Source organism: Hemicordylus capensis, chromosome 3, assembly GCF_027244095.1.
Source record: "Hemicordylus capensis ecotype Gifberg chromosome 3, rHemCap1.1.pri, whole genome shotgun sequence".
Classification (NCBI taxonomy): Eukaryota; Metazoa; Chordata; class Lepidosauria; order Squamata; family Cordylidae; genus Hemicordylus; species Hemicordylus capensis.
The window spans coordinates 218,092,168-218,107,597 of NC_069659.1; the positions used below are offsets into that span (position 1 = coordinate 218,092,168).

At 42.1% G+C, this 15,430-nt stretch overlaps 1 long non-coding RNA gene across 1 annotated transcript; it reads right to left on the reverse strand.

The window, feature by feature from the left end:
• Positions 1 to 6,376: 6,376 nt before the first annotated feature.
• On the reverse strand, positions 6,377 to 14,510 carry LOC128350882 (uncharacterized). The gene is made up of 3 exons (XR_008319493.1): positions 14,217 to 14,510; positions 9,535 to 9,672; positions 6,377 to 6,600 (listed from the first exon to the last, which is right to left on the reverse strand). It is a non-coding gene; the product is annotated as an uncharacterized LOC128350882 (long non-coding RNA).
• Positions 14,511 to 15,430: the final 920 nt, after the last annotated feature.

Genomic DNA, 15,430 nt, shown 5'->3' on the forward strand with positions numbered 1-15,430 from the left:
GGGAGGCAGCAAGGCACGAGCCCGGGCATGTCAGCGACCTGAGGGGAATGAACAGCCAGGGTGGTGGCAGCAGCGAGGATGGGCCCAGTCAGCTGCTTCTGCTGCTGCTGCTGCGGGGAGGAGCAGGAGCGGGGCTTGGGTGAGGGTGAGGAGGTCTCTGGGGATAGGAGGCTGCAGCTTGGCCAATAGGTGCCCGCAATGCTGCAGCCATGACCAAGAGGAGTGAGGGGTCTGAGTCAAGGGATGGAGGAGTGACCAAGAGGGATGTGGGGGATGGAAGCAAGAGGATGGAGAAGGAGGAGCAGGAGTGTGGCTCAGGTGAGGGTGGAGAGATCTCTGAGGTAAGAGGTCTGTGGCAGGGGGTGAGGGGAGCAATCAAGTACTAGCACACAGATGCTCTGAGGGGGTTAAGCTAGTTTATTTAATAAATTCATATATCACCCACTATCGATCTTTTGTTGTTATAAGGTTATTACAGTCACAGACCAGATTAACAAACAATCACAATTATTAGCATTGACAAGAAAATTCAAAAATTTCAAAAGTTTACAAAATCACAAACTATTCAAATTACTAATACAGTCTTTACGGAGCTTTGATGCCACAAAACAGAACTTTGCCACATTATCTGAAATTACAGGTTTAAAATTGGCCAGCATAATAGCATAAGTGGTTTACAACATAGAACAAACCAAGAATAAAACAAACCAAAAATTTAACAGTTAAACATATAAAAATCAGACGTTGTTGGACCACAACTTCCATCACCCTACCCACAGTGGCAGTAGTCAATAATGATGGGAGTTGTAGTCAACAACAGCCAAAGAGCCACAGTCCTGCTGTTGTAAATCATCAGCCTTCAGTTCCAGAGGGCTCTGTAGCACTTTCAGAATGTTCAAACAACATCTCATTAATCCTTATATCAATCCTATAAGGCATGTCAGTACTATTATTCTTAATTTGTTGGTGAACTGGGGTTCAGAGACAAGTAGCTTCTCTAAGGACACCCAGTGAAGCTTTTTGGCTCAGCTGAGATTTGAATTAGACAGAGACTTCTCCCTCTTAGTCATTACTAAGGTATAACAGCTATTCATGTTGTGCACTACCTCTTTAAGAGGCAAGTCCAGGAGGCCTCAGAATGAGACAGGACACTGACAGAACTGGGGAAACAATTTCAGTTTGGCAGCAGGCCTATGTGAATGATTGGGTCTATAGTACTTCCTCAGAGACCTGAACAGGAATAGGCTGCATAGGAATCACATGTAAGCTCATCTGAGCAATTTGAAGGAAGAGAGGAACAAGCGCAGAGTTGAACATTAAATATTTACAGTCAATTCAGGTTCATCAGCATTTTTAAAGTCTCCAGTTCAGACACTAAATTTAAAAATGGTTCAGAACTAGTTCTGGCACCTGTTTTTTATTTTATTTTAATATTTTATAGCATCAATAAATAGACATGCAAAACTACTACATTAAAAAGCTACAAGCATAAAAGAAAGAAATACAGTTTAGCATAATATTTGCCCACCACTAATTAGATAATATCCAACCAACACCACTGGTTTTTCTTATAGTACATCTCAGAATACACTCTATAAACTACATAATTCAAGTATATTAGTACACTGTAAGCTCCCTTGTCTATACTGAATACAGCATGTTAATTTATGAGACTGATAACAGACCATGATTTATTAATCCCAATGATGAATCAAGGTTAATTCCTTAAATTCCCATTTCTCTGCAGTTAACATCTTCACTGTGATTAATAGATTAAAAACCAACACATTAATACTCCTAGTACAAGTCTCTTTTCAGTAACTAGGTATTATAACCAAAGGATCCATAGGAAGTATATTTCATATCCACTGAAAGCTAATGTCTCATTACCTGTTTGAAAAATCTATTTACAACTACTTTGAACCAGTATTTATATGTTTGTTTGTTTGTTTTTATGTATGTATGTTTGTTTCATTTATATACTGTCCATCCAAAAATGGTTCAGGGTGGTTCACAAATTAAAAGAAAAAACGATTTAAAAGATTAAAATAAAACCATTAAAAATATTAACATAAAACTAATTTTAAAAACCCTTAGAAGTTAGACCCCTGCTAACTGAGCAAAGAGACACCTTTTACACTGGTGATTCTCTTATATTTAGAAGGGGGAGAGAAACTGGCCCTATCCAACCCCAGCACAGCATCCCTCCAGTGGCTGTTGCTAGTGTCTACCTTATGTTGCTTTTTAGATTGTGAGCCCTTTGAGGACGGGGGACCATCTTATTTATATATTATTTATTTTTCTTTGTAAACCACTTTGAGAACTTTGGTTGGAGAGCAGTATATAAATAATCATAGTAGTAGTAGTAAAAACCACTTAAATATTATTAAAAGTCAAGAGGAACAGGTGGGTATTTATGGCTCTCTTGAAGGTCTCCGGGGATGATGAACCTCTTATTCTCTTGACGAGTGTGTTCCACAACCTCAGGTAGCCTGCTTAGAAGATCCAATTCCAATTTGTCAACAGATGAACTGATGGCACCTGAAAGATGGACCTCTCCTGATGATCTAAATGAGCAGTGGGGATCTTGCAGAAAAAAAATAGAATATGCACAATAAAAAATTTTCTGTTTATAATTCTGTCACTGCTGAGTAATGCTGGGAAACATCCCCATAAACGGAGTAACTGTGTGCTGGGAAGGAGCTTTTCATTGTGGACTCTTTCTTTAGCTCTGCAGATTTGACAAAAACTCTATTTTTGTCAATCTCTCCCCCAGAAATGCCTTGATTTACCCAAAAATATGTCTCTGAGGGCTGCATTACTCTGTGGGACATATAAGCCACTGGTTATTTTTGTGGGGGGGAGAGTTTGAATGATTATTAATAATAAACTAAATAATTGACACCTTGCCCTTGAATAGTACCCCAAAATTTACCACTTGAGACAGGCTGCCTCATTTTGCCTTGTGATAAAGCCAGGTCTGCTGATGAATCCTTAGCTGTGATTCTTAGCTGTGGCTACTTGCTCCATAACTTTATTCATTGTATGAAAAAAAATCCTGGGAAACACTGAGGCTATTCACACGAGCAGCCAAGCCCAGGCCTGGGCAGTCCAGCCTGGGATTGGCTGCCCATCTGATGTGCCAGGATTGAGCCCGATCTTGGCGCTGCCTCAGGCCCAAGCCCTGGAATTTACACCAGGTTTAGGGTTGTGTGTGCGCGCAGGCTGCAGGCAGCTCACACACAGAGAGAGCAAGAGCACCTAGCTGAGGGAGCCTGGGGTAAATTCCTGGGCTTGGGGCTGAGGCAGTGCTGGGGTCGTGTGAATAGCCTTGGCTGCTCGTGTGAATAGCCTCAATACATAACTTGGTTTTAGTATGAGTTTGGCAGAATCCCTTGAGTTGATCCATGAATATTAAGTGTAAATATTTCCCCATGGTGCTGTACTGTTAGCATTTTCAAATACATGCCACATAAATCATATGGAATATTGATGTAGCAGATGATGAAAAATAGTGCTATTTCTTTTAAAAAAAATGTGATGGATCTTTAGCTTCTGAGAGAGAAATTCAAGAAGTTAAATGTGAAATGCAGCCTCTGCAGCCGTTGGTCTTTTATTCTCTTTCTCAAATTGTCCCAGCACATACCAGTGTGCCATTGTATTGTATTTTTGTGTTGGTTCCTTTTGATGATTGAATTATGTACTCAAATAAACAACCTATTGATTGTAGTAAAGGAAGGGGAAGCAACAACTACTTGACTTGTTTATACTTTAAAGAGAAACCTGTGCCTTCATATACCTTCTTGTCTTCTTCCTTTCATTTAATCCCATATAAAGACATTGCAAATCTATCAAATAATTGTATTATTAGCAAGTGACCAATGATTACTCTGCAAGAAGTGCTGCTAAATATCAATTACATTGTTTATCTGTCCTTTTTAAAAATTGCATTTTATCTGTAGCCTGCTTTCTCCAAGAAGCTCACCACAATCCTATGAAATAGATTAAGCTGAGATATAGTGAGTGGTCCAAGATCAATCAGTGAACTTCACAGAAGAAAAGAAATTTGAATCTGAGTGTTCCATATCTGAATCTGGAAGATGTGAGGGAATGGCTGTAGATGCATAGTGCTATGCAAGTGAGAGTCTGCATGTGCTCATATTCACTCTGCTCTCCAGGCTGCCAGTGCTGAGAAAAGCCATCCCTAGTCATTCATTATTTTAACAGAGTACTAGTAAGTGTAAATGAACATAAATTACCATTTGCCATGCTAAATAAGTTAATATGTTGGCGATGCAATGCATATATTAACTCCAAACTCTCAGCAAAAAGACCTTTTATTGCACAAAGAAAAAGTAAAAGTTGGTAAACAAAAATCATACAACGTTTCGGTGTGACACACCATCCTCAGTTAAGTAAAACAAATGAGCACACAGATGAAAACCTTGGTTCCCCAGCTGTTAAATTTCTTAGACATGATAGCACTACACACAGTTCCCTGACTAGTGGAGAGATAATGAATGGCAGGGAGAGAGGGAGGTGAAACACCTGATTCTTCTCAGAGGCTAATAAACTTCATGGCATCGGTCAGCACGTCCCGAGCATTAATGTCAGGTCTCAATTAAAAATAATGGAGACCTGACATTAATTATAAATCATTATAATTAATGTCAGCCTGGGCTGCCCAGGCCTCAATTATAAATAATGCTTCCTTGATTTTCCTTCTTTGTAGGTTCCTTCCATTCCCTGTTCATTTGTTTTACTTAACTGAGAATGGTGTGTCACATTGAAACGTCTTATGTTTTTAGGTTTACCAACTTTTAGTTTTTCTTTGCACAATAAAAGGTCTTTTTGTTGAGATCATGCTACATAATTCACAATGGGCACAAACCCTGGTGATTATCTGCAGCATGTTTTCATATATTAGGAATGCCGTCATATATTTGCACCTAAATGGAAATCTAGGGAAATGGAAGAGTGTAAGAATTCTCTCCCAAGACATCTGGCTTCCATGGCTTCCAAATTGCTGTTTCCAGGTAAATACTAGGGATGTGCATGAACCTGTTCAGAGGCCCTTTTACAGGGCCAGGTTGAACATGGGGCCAGATCTTAGCTCAATGGAGGGGGGTGCCTCTTAAGGGTGGGAGAGGGTGCACTTACCCTCCCACTGCTTTCCCCCCTTTGGCGCTTGTTGCTGTTAAAAGCCTTCAGGGCAGCAGCGTACCTCCCTGCCTCCCCGTTGCCCTCCTTGGCTGGAAGTGGCCAGAAGAACTGGGAGCACGTGCGCCCATCGCTTGTGTGCATGCGCATGTCTGCCGTGCACGCACACACACACAATGGGAGCATGCGTGCCCGGTACTTCGGGTCACTTCCAGCCTAGGAGGGCAACGGGGCGGCAGGGAGGTACGCTGCCACCTCAAAGGCTTTTAACAGCAACAACTGCTGGAGGGTGGAAAGCGGCAGAAGTGCACCCTCCCCCACCCTTAAAGCAGCACCCCCACTGCCTTCAAACCACCCAGCTGCAGTTCCGTGCACATCCTGCCTGTAACCACTGGGGAATGCCAGTTAAAGACTTTTCACACATTGGCCTGATTGACACAGTCATTCAAATTTAGGTTTAATGTGGGTTACCAACATTAATGTGCTTGTGTTTGTTTAACATATTTTTATACTGCTTAAAACTTGCATCTCTGGGTGGTTTACAATAAAAATAATTTAAAACATTAAATTAAATAATTAAAAGCAATTAAACATTAAAATCATTTAAAGCCAACATTAAAATTAAAACCATAAATCGAACTAAAAGTGGCCAAAGATGAATCTGAGGTGTATGGCCCAAGATGAATCTGAGATCCCCACCTTGGCATGGGTTCACACAAACACACTAATGTTGTTAACCCATATTAAAGCTAGATTTGAACAATTGTGTGAATGTACACACACAAGTGTCTGTGAATTCCTATACATTTTCTCATTAATGTCTATATGTGTTCATTTTATAAGCCAATATAAGGACTGGACCCCTCAAAAAAAGCAGACTGTAGATTGTGTGTACTGCTGTATGTAGGTTGATTATGACATGAATAACTACATGTGTACAGATCAGTTATAATGTGTACACTGCGCACAGATCATATGACTACTGCACATAATGTGTGAATAGGGCTTCTATTGTTTAACGTGGTCACATCTTACCACATTTCTGTACCTAATCTGAAATTCAGGGAAATAGAAGAGTGGTCAAATTATCCTCGCCACCTTACAGAAAAATACTAATTACTGACTTACAATGATGTGCATGGAATGATTTGGTAAGTTATCATTTGATAAATGTTCATCTGGATAAATCCTTTATTTATTGTGGATGTGTGGTAATATTCTCCTCATTGCTTGCCAGGAAATTCCAGAATACCAGCTTGTGAAGCAGTTACTCAAATACTATGAATGACATAGGCTGCCTTCAGATAGACACCAAACTGGAGATGAGCGAGGAAGATGTTCAGTTTCATGGTCGTCTGAATGCGTGAAACCGTGGTTTCATCACAAAAGCAAGATTTCACTCTCCAAACTATGAAGTTCAGCTCTGTTTATTTATGGTCTCTGACAAGAAAAAAATATATACATACAGCCCAAATAGTAACAATAAATTAATCCAAGTATTCATAAACCTTATGAAATGTAACTATACAGATATTCTCTTACTTCAAATTCTAATGGCAACAAGTCAAAACTTAGCAACAGCATAAGTAACTTTTATCATCACTGTCAGATAAAAGAAAACTAACATTAAATTCATCCGGGCAGCCAGGGTAATTTGCTAGAAGGGGCACTATTAAAAGGGGCTCTCCTCAACCGAGATTATCTGCAGTGGCCAATTTGCATATACCGCTATGCTGGTCCCAGCCCAGGAATTTTGAATGTGAACTAGAAGCCATCTCTGATCTAATTTTATGGCTGTTTTTAAATTGTTGCATTGTTTAAACTTTTATATGTGTTTTAATTGTTTTTATGTTAACCACCCAGAGATGAAAGTTTGGGCGGTATAGAACTGAAATAAGCAAGCAAGCAAGCAAGCAAACAAACAAACAAATCTTGCCAGACTAAGCCCACAGAGAAATGGCAGGACACAAGCAGTGGTTTGGACCCCTTGGGAGTCTGTAGGGGTTGAGTGTAGAGGGGAAGGTGATGTGCATAAGTTCTATTTTTGAACAGATATACCGGGGTGGGGGGACATCAGTGGGACACGCTATAGTTGGATGACCTAACTCATGACGGTGCAGACTTATGAAGACCTGAAGCTCATAGAGCCTCTGGTCCTTCCCAGTGGACTGTCCCTCTCATGAGAGGTCTAATCCCCAGCTGGCAAGCCAATTCAGGGGCAGGAGTATGTTGAAGGTTCCTAGACTGGTTTGTGATTGCCATCACAAGAGCATCCTTTGTCACAGTGGACCTGACCTCAGGATCCTTTGGCTGCCTCCACATACATATTCCCTTCTAGGAAGTCATCACGATCCGTTCCTGGAGTAACAGGAAAATAGTGCCCCTCTCCATTCCCCCCTTACTAGCAATCGTGCTTGTGCAAGACTGTTTGGTCGTTGGCCTCTTGCAAGGGCAGCGGTGCAAGTGGTGTGAGGGAAAGGGTTTAAATGCCCTTTCCCTGCTGAGGTCGGGTGGTCCATGCCAAAAAGGTATGATCACACTGGGCACACCCCCATTGAAGATTGTGGCCAATGGCTGCCACCCTGCTGACATGTTGATGCCTTGCCCACAGTCTGGTGATACAAGCATTACAGAGCTAGCTGGGATGAGGCCTCGCCAGACGAGGTAAAAGGAGGGGCTCCTCTGCCCTGAAACCAGAGGTTGCCTGACACAGGTTGGAAGATTTTCTGCAGGATGATTCCCGGGTTCAAGGCTTGACCTCAGGTTCGTCAACCTGCAGTTTGACATTGTGTGCGAAGGCAGCCATAGTAACCACAGTTACTATGTGGTGCATGGCTGTCTGTATTATCCCTACTCACTGTATTCATTAGAGTTCCCCCATAGGGAACTATAAAGATATAACTGCCTGGACCTACTGCAAACTAGCTGGGAGGTTGTGAAAGACATTACAGAGTTCAGGTTGCTGTGAGACAGGGACTGGACTAATATTGATGATGCCATTAATGAACAATAATGTTGTTCCTGGAACAATAATACTGGTATTTGGGCAGGAACAAAGAGAGCCCAGAGTTACTTGGGGAGTGGAGCCCAATGGTTTGTGTAAAGCCCAGTAGTTTGGGGTGTTGTGTGGAGTATAGAAATTATTTGAGGATTACAGCATTGGCATTGTTAGATGTTATCATTCTGGACTCAACCATCTACTTTTAATATTTTCTTAATAACCATTCATTGAACATTTGTCTCAACATAGATAACAGTGATGTAATACAATGTATGTGATAGATATCCTTCTGATGTCATTTCTTATTATAAATATAGAGGTCGTTCTCATGACCAGCTCTACCTGGTAGAGCTGCTTGAGAGAACTACTGGGATCACTCCCAATCCTGGCACTCCTCGGCCGGGTAGCCTGTGTTCTAAATGTGGGCTAAAGGTCAGAGAGGAGGTCACATGTGTGCCTTCTCCCTCACTCCTGGCTCATGTGGCAGCCCAGGCTGACTGCATCCCAAGCTCCCATAGAGCTGGTTAGAAAGTGTGTCCAGCAGCTCAGTATTCCCCCGCCGCCGCCATGCACCATGCTCTTTGTGAAGTGCACTGGGGGATTCCAGAGGACTTCCTCCTCCAGATTGCCCCTCTGTGGATTGCCACCATTCCAGTAGTCTGGGCACGTGTTTAGCAGGGGTAGAAAGGGCCTCTGGTTGTCTGGGAGGAGGCAGGTGGGAGTGACCTCATGTGAGAACAGTGTCATACTGTATGAACTCTGAACAAACCTTATCTAACATCAACCTGGCAGATTCAAAATAGAAACACCTTGGGATGCCTTATGAAAGGCGGTATACAAACTGAACAATAAATAAAAATAAGCATTCTCAAGCCAAGACCTCCAACCGATTCTCTAACTGTTCATTCATGAAGTGTAAGCATGATTGCTTACTTGAAAGTTAATTCAGTCAAAAGGAAGAGGACTTACTACAGAGAAAATGTGATCAGAGTGTTGATGTGAAATATACAGTTGTTTATCTTTCAGAAATCTAACATGTGGAACCAAGTGCCCCCTCCCAGAAATGCACTTTGCCCCTTCTGTGCCCCTCCCAAATATATTGTTTCAGGTGCTGCCACTAGTCTTAGAGAAGCCTGGAAGCAAAGTCTAGCCCCAAACCTGTGCCTTCAGCTGAGGGGAGAAGAAAAGACTTTGCCTTTTGCTTGTCAGGCAGCTGCTCCCAAAGCAATAAAACAAAACAACTAGGCCATCTTCCCCTCCCCTTGTTGGTTGTCAAACCTAGATTCCTCTCCCATCCTGGAAGGCAATTCACTGCCTGGTGAATTGTGTCCCGTGTTTATACACTGGGATCAGGAAACAAAGATCCTCCTCACCTTTATATAAGGAACACGTGCAAAAACGAAAGAGCCCAGACCTTCAGCATAGATATTGTTTTACAAACATGGGCATGTGTTTAGGATGGTGGCCCTTGTCTACTCTCTCCTCCTGGCCTGATATTCAGGGCAGCGATCCTGGAACAGAGCAGAAGATAGATGACTATTTTTCTCTGCCATGGCACCTTCTATTTTTTGAAAATAAATGAATGGCCCTGTCACCAAGCAACCCTACCTCCAAGCTTTCCCCCAAAGCACTTAGTAATCTAAGCACCACATGTTTCAGTGTGTGTGTGTGTTTTAAATTCATAGCCATAATATTCTTCATCTGCCCCTAGTCATCAAGACAAAATGCATATTCTTACAGAAAGATTGCTCACTCCTCTGTTATTATACATACCTTATAAGAACACGGAAATGTACTGAGAATTTTCTCTCCCTGCTTTACATTGTACAGCCTCAGGCTATGAGGTGAGGGGTTATGAGCAATTTAGGAACTGATAAAGAGCTCTTGTAATTTGAATCTTGCAGAATTTTGATGAGCAGCTCGAGAACTCTGGGTAGGATTATCCATTTGCAGCTTTTAATTACAACTTTGATTTCTAGTAAAAGCATTACAGTGAAATTCCTGCACTTTCCCTATACACTAGAAAAAAAGATGACAAGTGGCTTTGGCAGACCTATATGTTGTAGGGAGACCTGTGGGGATGCACTTCCATGGGGTTCATGTCAGTGAAGGCTGCCAGGAATGGGAGTGGGTTTTTTTCCATACTACCTAATTGCACAGCTGGAAATTACTTGACTAACAAGCTAGAGGTTGCCAGTTCGAATCCCCGCTGGTATGTTTCCCAGACTATATGAAACACCTATATCAGGCAGCAGTGATAGAGGAAGATGCTAAAATGCATCATCTCATACTGTGTGGGAGATAGCAATGGTAAACCCCTCCTGTATTCTACCAAAGACAACCACAGGGCTCTGTGGTCGCCTAGCACAGACTCGATGGCACACTTTACCTTTACCTGAGAGTAGCATAATCCGGGTTCCATTTAGGAAGTACAGTTTAAACCATCGTTTATTATAATACACAACATACATTTGTTGTTACTGCTCATAGATACCACATTTTTAAATGATCAGAAAGGGTTTGCAAATAAAGAGATTACATTCCAGATTACATTCCTGGAACATATTTTGAATCTCCATTATCTGCCCCAACCCCCGTCTCAAATACAGTTGCCATGATGGATCCCCTACCTAAGGCCTGGCTACTTGTTCTGGCTGACACAAGAACCCTTATGAATAAATGGTAATTAATAACTACTCTATGGTAAGCCTTTTCCCTTTGGATTACTAACCTTAAAAGATCCACTTCAGCTTAATTTAGCAGAACTAGGCTTTACAAATATCTAACGCATAACCTAAGAAGATGTGTATTACTTTTTAGATAAAAATATGTCTCTATTTGAATTGACCTCCAGCTAGCACCCGGCCCCTCATTGCAAGACAGGCAAGTTTGATGTGAGCTTGCATTGTGGGCTTCCTATCTAATAACTTATATATTTCAAAAGAAATAAGAAAGGGCAAAGAGCACTTTCACACTGGAAATGCTGTTTGGCAGCCTGAATGCCTCTGCTTTCACACCTAACTGTCGTCAGTCATCCACCTGCCATATCATCTTAGTCATACTGTAGAAGCACAAAACAGATATGTTCCAACTGTCTCAATTTACCAGGGACAGCCCAAATGTTCAGGTACCCATCCCTGGTAAATCAGCATCCATACTTTGCCTTGGGAATGTTTTCATAACATGTCTTTAGAGTGAACATTTAGGATCTCCAGATTTCATCTCCTTCCTCTGAGGATGGAACTATGCATCATATGATGCAGACTTAGATTGAGTCAGACCATTGATCAACCTAGTCCAGTATTGTCTGCTCTGTCTCTCCAGCAGAGTTTGTTTGTTTGTTTGTTTGTGGAGATGCCAGGGATTGAACCTGGGATCTTCTGCATGCAAGGTATGTGCCTTACATGGAGCGATGGCTCCTCCTCAAAAGAAGATACAAAGAAATTAATCTAACAGGCAACGTAACATGGTAAAAGTATTGTCCCTGAATTCTCTTGTTAAAGAATCATTGGCCAGTAAAACTACTGTCCCTGAATTTTCTTGTTAAAGAAACAGCATGCCTGATGGAAGTCTTCATAATAGATGGCACTACTCAGATGTTCAGAAACTGTCTATGGTTAATCTGTCCCTGGGTGTTAGCTAGTAAAATATGTTAATACATCTTGAGAAGAAATAGGGCATGAAACCTCCAAGGTTCCATTCTTCCCCTTTACCTCTTTTTCTCTCTGTGTGTGTCACTGCTAAACTAGTAATTGACTTTACATTATCTCCCAAACGGCAACTACAGCATTTAATAAAAGCATGAGGAAAATTGTAATTGCAACTACACTATTAATAAAATGCAGCTCGTGGCGGCCATTTTGAAGGCCGCTGAAAATGCATATAAGCTATTTGCATGCCCAGGTCATCCTGGGCATGCAAATAGTTTATACACATGCATGGTGGCCTTCAAAATGACCTCAGTGAGCCAGGAGGTGGCCAGAGAGGCCCGAAAGTGGGCCAAACCAGCCCTATAAAGACCGGGGAGAGGCCGGCAGGGGTGGAAAGCACTAGAGATACCCCCACGTGGGTGCGGTGGCACTCCCAGAGGCAGCAGAGTTAACCTGCACCTGGTGGTGAGTTTGTTTGTTTGTTTGTTTGTTTGTTTGTTTGTTTGTTTGTTTGTTTGTTTAAATTGAACTCTGGACCAGCTTGAACCCGAGCTGAACCAGATGGGAGGGTTCAGGGGTGCACAAAATTAAAAATGACTGGTCTAAGGGAAAAGAGAGCAAAGGCAGGGGAGGGCAATTTAAACTAATAGTTGTACCTTTTCACCAGGAGTACAGTACCAAGAATTGGCAAATGGGGGAGGCATTTTTCAGCACTGCTAAAAGTGTTTCAAACACTGATGAGCATTTCTGGCTTATCCCTGATTAAAATATCCAGCTGGTTTTCATAAATGAAGCTCTGCCAGGCTACTATACAAAAAGGGCTCGTTCTAAAAATATTATCTCGGCAAATCGTGGATAAAGTCCAATAAGGCAACTAGAGAAATCTCTTTCCTTTTCCTTGTTAGCACTGAATCAATAATTCTGTTTTACACCCTTGAGAGATGGGTAGTTAGGGGAAGGCCTACATTTTGTGGAAGTGTGTGGCAGGTGTGTTGGATGACGTTAGAACTGATGGCTACTGTCTATACCGAACAATAAACTCTAAGTTGCTAAAGTGCTCATTCACCCTATAAAAATGTGCACACACACACGGACAGAAAGCAACAAAATGGTACCAGGTGCCAAACCAGAACAGACACCAATTTAATAAGCCGAAGAATGGATCCATAATTCACCCTCAAGGTCCTATCTAGGATTGCTTTTTTTGCTCTCGCTCTCTCTCTGAAGATTCAAGGCACCAACTACCGCTTCTGCATATAAACTATGGCTACAGAAACAAACTGCTGTGCCCCTCTTCCTAGACTAGGATAAAACCCAATATTGCTTGTCTGGCTGAATTTACATGTCATGTCCTAATAATAAAGCTGAGGCACTTTCTACAAGTCAAAATGCCATAAGTCCTGAGACAGGCACCCAAATACTCTCACAAAATATATATGATCTCAGCACCAACTGCAATTTTAAATTTCATTTAAAAAGAAATTTGCTTCACTACATTGATAAAAATCTTAAAGGGCTTCTATCTGTGAGAAGAGGCTAACTTCTAGGTTTACTTTATTTATTTGTTTGTTTGTTTGTTTATTACATTTATATCCCGCTCTTCCTCCGAGGTGCATGTAAAAATACATGCTTATTTTTATCCTCACAACAACCCTGTGGGGTAGGTTAGGCTGAGAGATACATGACTGGCCCAGAGTCAACCAGTGAGTTCCATGGTTGAATGGGGATTCTAACTTGGGACTTCCTGGTCCTAATCCAACTTTCTAACCACTACTATCAAGACATGAGTTATCAAACTAACACAGCAAATCCAAACTAACTGAGTAAAGCTGGAGAGAACGGTTAGCTTTCTCGTCTCAACCAGCAATAGAAGTCCAAGCCAGAAAGAAGCTGCTCAAAGGTTGCACTTGCTTGGTTATGTTCATGCAGGTATGAGTGAATACAAATCCTTGGCTGGACTAGAAGATATTGGGCTCATTCACTAGGGGTGTGCATAAACCTATTCCGGCAGTTTGGTTTGGGTTTGAGCTGAACTCGAACTAGCCTGCCAGCCAGTTCAAATCAAACTGGCCCCTGGTTTGGCCCGAACATTAAACTGGCCAAACTGGTTTGGAACCAGTTTGGCGGTTCGAGCAGCATGCCTGTAAAGGGGAATCCAGTGAGGATTCCCCTTTACAAGCAAGTGGGAGGGGGCCTGCCTACCTAATAAACAGTCCGAATTGGGCGGGTGAAAGGGCACCTGTAATCTGAGGGGGTGACAGAACCGTTCCTCCTCCCCGGACTGGTTAAACCGGGTAGGTTCTATTCAAACCAGGTTAGAATAGAACCAGTTCTGTACAACCCTCTAATTCACATGACCATCAAATACAGGGTAGGAGAAGGTATCCATGGTCATGTGAACTTACCAGAATCCCTCCAGTGAGGTTCTTCAAAGTAGGACAACACAAATTTTGTACCCTGGTCTAAACCAAGGTAGGAGGAAAAGAGAGCAGTCCTTCCTTGCTCTTTTGGTCATGTGGATCCATTCATCTCTCCTACACAGCTTTTGGAGCATAGCAACCATTGCAGCAGTAGAAAGCTGTGATTACAGGGGCTTCAGCCATGGAAGTGCCACTCTGTAAGGCACAGTCTCTGTAGTGTCTGCAGAGCTGGGTTCACCTCATGCTCCTTAGTGGCACATCAGAGGGCACCTATGATGTAATGAGGCTTTCCCCTTCTGCTGCCAGTGCAAAGCATGCTGGGAAGGCAGAGGGGCTGTTGGAGAACATTCCATGGTGGGGCGGAGCTTAAAGCTCCCAGTATGAGCAATGGATGCCAGAGCTGCTCTGAAGGTGTATTGTGTGAGTTTGCAAATCCAAACAGATGTTCCATTCATGTGGAGAAGATAGGTTAGGAGCTCTTATTCCCTCCAACCCAGTCCCATATGGTCATTTGAAAGGCCCCATTGCAAAGAGAACAGAAGATTAGTTTAGACTCCTTGAGTGAACTAGAAGATTGCCAGAAAATTGATTGCCAGGAAATTTAGGACCAACGAATGAAAGTACTTTTTCACACAATGCATAATCAACTTGTGGAATTCTCTGCCACAAGATGTGGTGACAGCCAACAACTTGGATGGCTTTAAGAGGGCTTTGGATAACTTCATGGAGGAGAGGTCTATCAACAGCTACTAGTCAGAGGTCTATAGGCCACCTCCAGCCTCAAAGGCAGGATGCCTCTGAGTACCAGTTGCAAGGGAGTAACAGCAGGTGAGAGGGCATGCCCTCAACTCTTGCCTGTAGGCTTCCAGCAACATCTGGTGGGCCACTGTGTGAAACAGGATGCTGGGCTAGATGGATCTTGGGCATGATCCAGCAGGGCTGTCCTTATGTTCTTAAGATAGGAAATGTGAAGGCTAGCAAACAAATACTCTCCTCTAGGTTAGATTGGGAGAAGCTTCACAAATCACAATTGAACTTGTAACACTGGACTACAAAATATAATAGGAGCATTAAAATAAAATAAATAGAAAATGAACAATAAACTAATGGGGTATAGTCATCATGATTTATGCCAATCTGAGGCTTCCATTTTTATTACATTTTCATTTCCTTTACGAACATAAAATAGCCCTGCTGCA